Genomic DNA, 8,061 nt, shown 5'->3' with positions numbered 1-8,061 from the left:
CAAGTAGCTCTTAGGATATCTTTTCGACAGATGTATGATATGAAATTGGGGTTCGACGTCTAGTGGTCCGCCTATTCACGATTGGTTTTACAGTGGTCTCGTTGTGTCTTAAAGAGTCCTTGGCTATGCCGACTCGGGGACGCTTCGTATGTCATGTGCACTGCCTTGTAGATGATGGTGTTGTACGATCGAGCCCGTGTAGGCCCCACCACGAAAACTTCGGACGAAATCTCTATCATATGTTTGTTCCGGCTTATTCTGCAAGCCAATCCTTTGTTTTGTTTTGAGTTGTGGTATTCGAGTTGCTTCGAAGTCAAATGTTGATTCCATACTTTTCCTAAACGGTGTTCTCATACTCCTATGTGAATGCAATCCTTCTCGATCATCGAGATTGTCATGTCAATCTTGTTCTACCGGCGTGTTTCTCTTCAAGTGGATCCAATCTTTGTCAACATCCGCAAGATCAACTCAAGTCCTCTCAACGGTGTTCATTTCATTCGTCCCAAGCTGCTTTTGTTTTCCCGCCCTCCCACCCTTTTTCTTCGAGGACTCGAATTTCTTAATCAAGTATCCATTTTACTGATGTGAAGTCTCTCCATTCTTTTCAATCAATATCCTTATCTGGTGATTCTCATGAAGATTCTAATGGAGCTCCAAGTTCGTCATTCTTCATTCCTTTCATCTCCGGTGGTTTCAATTCAAGCTTTGTTGATCATATCCTTTTCTCGTTTCTATGCTTTCTCTTGCCCGTGCACCTCATAAATCATTCACTTCTCGTTACTCATTTGTTCCGGAGTCCTCAAGATATCTCGAGGCTGTTATCTCATTCAAGTCTTTTAATTCAACCGGTGCAATCTCTCTCTTTAAATCATTTCAACGGTGTTTCTTTTGAGTGGGCCCTAACCCACAGGTCTTTTTCCAGGATCTTACCTGACTCTTCTAATTCTATCGGAGCTATTCTAAAAAAATTCCTTTTGAAGTTTGACGTAAGAATGATTTATCGTTAGTCAAATGTCTTTGTCCAAGATTTTTCAAATTCTTTTCATAGTTGGCTCAACCTCTTCGCTTTTGATTCTTTCGGAGTATCTCAACAATACATGGTGGTGTTTCTCGTCGTCTTTCTCATCATTTGAAGACCAAAGAGGAGTTCCTCTTAAATCCTTACCCGTTCTTCCAAAGATCCATGGTTCTAATTTGTTGCCATCCTCTCATAATTGTTTTGACTATGAGAATTCTTTTCACCCATCCGGAGCATTTCATGAGTTGTTTTCCATTTCTTTCCCCCGAAGCCCATCATTTAAGAAGACTTATTCATTCTCAGCCTTCAGCTATCTTTCTCTAAATCTTACCGGTGCATCATTCAAGTTTTCTCTTATTAGCTCATGATTCTCTTCGTTCTCATGTTTCTAATTCTCTCAAGCATCTTCGTTCAATTGCTAATTCTTCCCGGTGTTTCTTCATATTTTAATCGTTCTTTTTCAATTCTTACGGTGGTTTGTCCAAGAGTTCTCTTCCTTCATTATCATACAGATTCATTCGTTGTTTCAATCCTACCGGTGGTTCGTTGAAGACCTTTCCAAGTTGACGCTATATCTATCTTAATCCTTTCTACGAGAATAAGTAGTATGCCAAATCCGTTGCTTGTCATCAACTTAAATTGGTGAAGGATACACATAACATAATTCTTATTCTTGCTTCATCCAAATGATGGATTCGTTCCTCCGGAGTTCGTTCACAATGACTAATTCTCGTTGTCAATTGTTCATCTTCTCTTTTTCCCGGAGTTCCAACCTCTTTCAATTATATCACCACGGAGATTCATCTAAATCGTTACAAGGATTCACCTTGTGTTTTCAACTTCTCTTTCCTTTCGTTTGATCTTCCTTTTGTTTTCTGGAGTTCTTCATGGAGGCTCAACATGATGGTTCATCAAGGATTTAATTCCTTCTCGGAGTGTTCATTGAGATTCTTTTCAGAGGAGCTCTAGCATTCTTCATCTTGCTATCCGGAGTGCAATTCTTTTTTTCCATATCATTGTAGGTGGTATTATGTCATTCTTGATAATTTGAGTTCATGTTTCATGATTAACAGGTTGTTAAGAATGGGGTTTTGTAAATCAATCAATCTCTTCATTGGAGTTATATTGGGTTATATTTCACCTAAAGCCTTCCCTAAGGATTGTTGCTATTATGGTGCTCTCAAATAATCCAAGTTCTTCTTTTATCCTCCCGGTGAAATAAGTTTCTCGTCTCCTTGTTCTTATCAATCCAATTCTTTTTCCCGTCAGTGGCAGGTTGTCACCTCGTAATTTGAGATGTTTTCGATAAGCCCACAATAAGCTTTCTCTTTTCGTTGTTGGTTTTCCAACAACTCCGTTCGACTCTTCTTCTAAAGATGCTTTTCAAGCTCTTTTGAGGTAGAAGATGTTGTTTTCTCCTCCGTTCTTTTGATTCCATTCTTACTTTTGTTCCGGAGGCATTGTGATGTTGCTCTCTTCAACCCATCATCTTGTTTGTCAAGATCATGTTCAGTTCCTTCCATTTTCAGTCGAAGTGCTGCCCAAATTATACCATTCTTTTCCCTCTCTATCTTGTTTTTAACCGGAGCATTGTGTCCTCTGCCCAAGTCCTTTTCATCCTATCAAGTCTGCATCCCTTCTCAACCGAAGTGCTAACCGAATCGGTTCTTTCTTTTCCTCTTTCTTAACGGAGTGTCTTCAACTTTGTTCTTCTCCGTTGTTTTATTTCTTTCAATTTGTTCAACTTTCTCAAGGTTCTTTGGTCTCACTCGTTTGTCAAAGAAGCAACTTAGTTTTACCTCTTCTCTTTCTTTTCCGTTGTCCCTCCGGCGCCATTCTAGATCTCGGGACGAGATCCTCTCGTAGTGGTGGAGTGTTGTAACGCCCCGAGACCGATGTGCCAGGTGTCTTCCAGTTATTCGCTGTCGTTGCCATGTCTTTTGCTTGCGTGTTGCATTTTATCATGTCATCATATGCATTGCATCATCATGTTTTCAAAACTTGTATCCGTCCGGGTTCCCCCACTTCCGTCCGTTGTCCGTTCTGAGCCCAGACACACTTGCACGCGCCCGCGGCACGTCCGAAATATTATTTTATAAGTGGCTGGAAAATATTCTCGGAATGGGTTGAAAGTTGGCATGCTGTGTTGTTATGTTGTAGGTAGGCCGCCTGCCAAGTTTCATCGCATTCGGAGTTCGATTGATGCCCCAACGGATAACTATAGCGACATTATAGTCGGTCAAAACGTTGGACGTTTTCGGTCTCCGGAAACAGTTGCCGGGCTGCACTCCTCTCCTCTCATCTCAGCCCAACCTCTTTTCACAACCCACCTGCAGCCCACCTAAACCCCCTCCGTTCCGGACCGTCAGATCGCGATCGGAGGCTCTGAAACGCTCCTAAAACCCCCCTAAACCCAAACCCTAGCCATCCCTGCCTATATATGGACAACCCCTTCCAAATTTGGCAGCCTAACCCTTCCCCTACCTCCCTACCGCCTCCCTCCTCAAATTCCGTGCCACCAGCCTCCTTCCCCCTCCAAATCCGGCGCCAACCACCTCACCAGCGCCACTTGGCAGCGTCCCAGTGGCTGCGCCGCCACCCAGCCACCGGATCGGCCAACCGGGCGCCGCCACTTGTCGTCCCTGCCTCCAGCCTCCTCTCTTTAGCCGCAGGCCCGCCGAGCCCGCGGGAAGCCCGCCAGCGCCCATTTGGGCCCGGATCGCTCCGCCGCTGCTCGTACATCGCTACCGCCCTCGTTCCCGAACGTCTCCTGCGTCGGCTCGCTACCACCGCCTCGCCTTGCCTCGTCGGCGACCCCATCTCCGCGCTGCCGAACTCCGACGACCAGGAGCCGCCGCCAGTGACCCCAGGCCGCCTTCCCTGCTCTCCTCTCTCTTCGTTGCTCCCTCTCCGTCTCCCTGCTCTCATGGTCTCTCTCTCTATGCCCTTCGCAGGTCGACGCCGCCGGCCATCTCCGCCCGCATCCGGAACCCCCATCGCCAGAGCTGCCCTTCGTCTCGCTGCGGGTGCACGCACGCATTGACCTCGGCTGCTCCAGCATGGGCCAGCCTCTGGCCAAGGCCCAGCTGCTCCTCTGCTGCCCCGCGCCAAGGCCCATCTCCCTTGGCCCAATGTGAGCAGCTCCCTAGCCTTTCCTCGGTTGGGCTAGCCGGATGTGGCCTGTTTCTATTTTTTTTCTGTTGCTGCAATTTTAGCTTTATTCCAGAGTCAGCAGTTTTTGCAGAAAACCCCCTATACTTCATGCATATATTAACTTAATAACCGTGCATCGGTTTAAAATGATTTATATATGAAACTTGCTTAGAATTTTTTCTAGATTCATAATATCCAACTTTCATGCATGTTTAAAATGTCTAAAATGATGTTTGTTTAAATTTGCTCCTATGCCATGCTAAAATGCTTTAAATCATAACTAAATAACCGTAGCTCGGTTTCTAATAAACTTTATATGTAAATGGGGTAGAATTTTGCCTAGTTTAACATGGTGGCATCACTTTGCATGTTTAACAACTATAAAATTTGATTTAGGACAGAACAGTACCAAACCTAATATATGCATATGAGGAGTTTCCGGACTTGTTGTTTTGTTGTTTCGGCCTCATTTAAACTTGCCCAGATTAGATAGTTTCATCATGCTTCACCTCTTGCCATGCTAACAACATTTAATCTTGTTGGGTACATAAACGAGAGAGAACTAAATAAGTCATGTGGTGTTTTCTTCAATATGCAACGCCGTTGCACAATGAGCTCCACTTAATTTGTAGGATTGTTTGTGCACTTTGCCATGCCATGCCTCATTAAACCGGACATGCATCATACTTGTTTGCGCATCGTGCCATGCTTATGTGGTGGTTGTTTACTATGTTGTTTGCTTTCTTTCCGGTGTACTTCGTCTCGGTAATCCGGTAACATCGTGTTGTGAGGATTCGTTCGGCAACGTCCGTTTGTCTTCTTCATGGACTCGTTCTTCTTCCTTGCGGGATTTCAGGCAAGATGACCATACCCTCGAAATCACTTCTATCTTTGCTTGCTAGTTGCTCGCTCTTTTGCTATGCCTATGCTGCGATACCTACCACTTGCTTATCATGCCTCCCATATTGTTAAGCTAAGCCTCTAACCCTCCTTGTCCTAGCAAACTGTTATTTGGCTATGTTACCGCTTTGCTCAGCCCCTCTTATAGCGTTGTTAGTTGCAGGTGAAGATTGGAGCTTGTTTCATGTTGGAACATGGATATTTTGTTGGGATATCACAATATCTCTTATTTAATTAATGCATCTATATACTTGGTAAAGGGTGGAAGGCTAGGCCTTATGCCCAGTGTTTTGTTCCACTCTTGTCGCCCTAGTTTCCGTCATATCGGTGTTATGTTCCCGGATTTTGCGTTCCTTACGCGGTTGGGTTATAATGGGAACCCCTTGACAGTTCGCCTTGAATAAAACTCCTCCAGCAATGCCCAACATTGGTTTTACCATTCGCCACCTAGCCTTTTCTTTCCTTTGGGTTCTGCAGACTTAAGGGTCATCTTTATTTAAACCCCCCGGGCCAGTGCTCCTCTGAGTGTTGGTCCAAACTAGAGCCCCTTGCAGCGCCACCTCGGGGAAACTCGAGGGCTGATTTTAGTTGTACGGATTGCTCATCTGAGTGTGCCCTGAGAACGAGATATGTGTAGCTCCTATCAGGATTTGTCGGCACATTCGGGCGGTGTTGCTGGACATGTTTTACCATTGTCAAGGATGTCTTGTAACCTGGATGTCGAGCCTGATCGGATTGTCTTGGGAGAAGGAATATCCTTCGTTGACCGTGAGAGCTTGTGATGAACTAAGTTGGGACACCCCTACAGGGTTTTGAACTTTCAAAAGCCGTGCCCGCGATTATGGGCAGATGGGAATTTGTTAATGTCCGATTGTAGAAAACCTGAAGTTGAACTTAATAAAAATGCACCAACCGCGTGTGTAACCATGATGGTCTCTTCTTGGCGGAGTCCGGGAAGTGAACACGGTGTTTGAGTAATGCTTGACATAGGTTGTTCTAGGATCACTTCTTGATCATAGTTGTTCGATCGTGCTTTGCCTTCTCTTCTTGCTCTCTTTTGCGTATGTTAGCCACCATATATGCTAGTCGCTTGCTGCAGCTCCACCTCATACCTTTTACCTTACCCAAGTCTTGATCGCGAGGGTGTGAGATTGCTGAGTCCCCGTGACTCATAGATACTTCCAAAACCAGTTTGCAGGTGCCGATGATACCGTTCAGGTGTCGCAACCAAGCTCAAGGAGGAGCTCGATGAAGATCTTGTTCTTTGTGTTGTTTTCGTTCTAGTTGATCAGTAGTGGAGCCCAGTTGGGGTCGATCGAGGATCTGTGTAGCATTTGGGGTAGTCTTCTTTTATTTTGGTTCCGTAGTCGGACCTTGATTGTATCTGTATGATGTAATGCTTAATTCATGTATTGTGTGAAGTGCCGATTGTAAGCCAACTATGTATCTCTTTCCCTTATGTATTACATGGGCTGTGTGAAGATTACCTCACTTGTGACATTGCGTTCAATGCGGTTATGCCTCTAAGTCGTGCTTCGACACGTGGGAGATATAGCCGCATCGAGGGCGTTACACGAACACCACATAATATACGGCCATGTACTCTCTCCGCTTTTGACAATTTCAGACTTTCCGTCACTTTCACAGATTCTCCATGGTCAACTCCTGTCCATCTTCCGGCACCGATAGACCCAGTCACCAACTTGAATCCGGTACTCGTCAACACCGCTTCAGCACCCCTGCACAATTTGTCTGACCACCAGTGCCTTGGCCTGTCGCTGTGTCCCGTGCTTACCGCACGCCTCGCCGCTATCACCGCGTCGAGCCTCTGCTGTCCTGGTCGAGTCTCCTGGGTAGCTAGCCCCCACTATCTCAATTCCCACTGCAGAGAACCATTGATCATCACCGACCGATGCCGAGTATCACGCCTTCATCAGACCACTGGTACCCAGTCTGAAACCACGTGTCTCTCGCTATCCCGCTGAAATAGGCTTCGACTCTCCGTTAACTTACGCCGTAGCCCCTTTATCAGCACAGAGTATAGTCATCCGTCAGACTCCAACTCCACCTTCAACATGACTCTATGTAGCTGGTCACGCTACCCTGCACCCTGTCGACTTCAAGCTCTCTCATGTGTACACCGCCTTGAATCAACCCTGCGCCATAGTCTTGTCGAAGCCGCACAAGCCCTTAGACCTGCACCACGTGTTTCCACGCCCCAGAAGTCGGTCACCATCAGCATCACGCTCCTATGTCGTCGTCGCTGAAATCACCGCCGTCTTCTGCTTTGACCGACATCCCCGTCGATTCATCAGACTGTCCAGTCCGACCCAGCCGAAATTATCCGACTACAACCATGCTTCACCCTGCGTCGTGTCCGCCTGCATATCTTCATGCCTTGCTTAACGCCCTGTGTATGCATGATTCCACGTGACACACTGTCCTCCACTTCACATAATCTTCGAGCCCTCTCAGCAATCTTGACAGAAAAAACTTCCATGTAAGCAGACCCTAAGTTGTTGCACAATTATTTTTCCTCGTCACTATTTTGCTAGTGCATCTCCGTGTACCCTTAGCAGCAAAGGATCACCTTATCTGCCCATAACACACATGCACGCTCGTATCATGCGAACCAAGACATCGTGCTTTCTTTTAATCCAAACAAATCCCATGTCAGCTTTGCCTTCGGCTAACCTTCCGTGTACTCTTTCCGTGACTCAGCTCCAAGCGCAGTGCAACAACTCCAGGGCTTTCAACACGACGCTCCCGGGTGCAGCAGCCACGTCTGCCCCGTGATCTGCACCTCACGCGCGCCTGGCCCACTGCTGCTTTTGCCACCCGTGCGCGCCTCGGACTGGGCCACCTTGTGTCCACGTTCCTTTGATCAGCGTATCGATCTCGTCGAAACCGAATCAATCTAGAACACCAAAACACGTTGCCTGCTCGATCCGACCTCGCCAGGAATTTCGCTGAAGACACACCGTATGTAC

This window comes from Triticum urartu, chromosome 3A (genome assembly GCF_056163025.1).
Source record: "Triticum urartu cultivar PI428250 chromosome 3A, HENAU_Tu73, whole genome shotgun sequence".
Lineage (NCBI taxonomy): Eukaryota > Viridiplantae > Streptophyta > Magnoliopsida > Poales > Poaceae > Triticum > Triticum urartu.
This window is presented reverse-complemented; position numbering follows the sequence as displayed.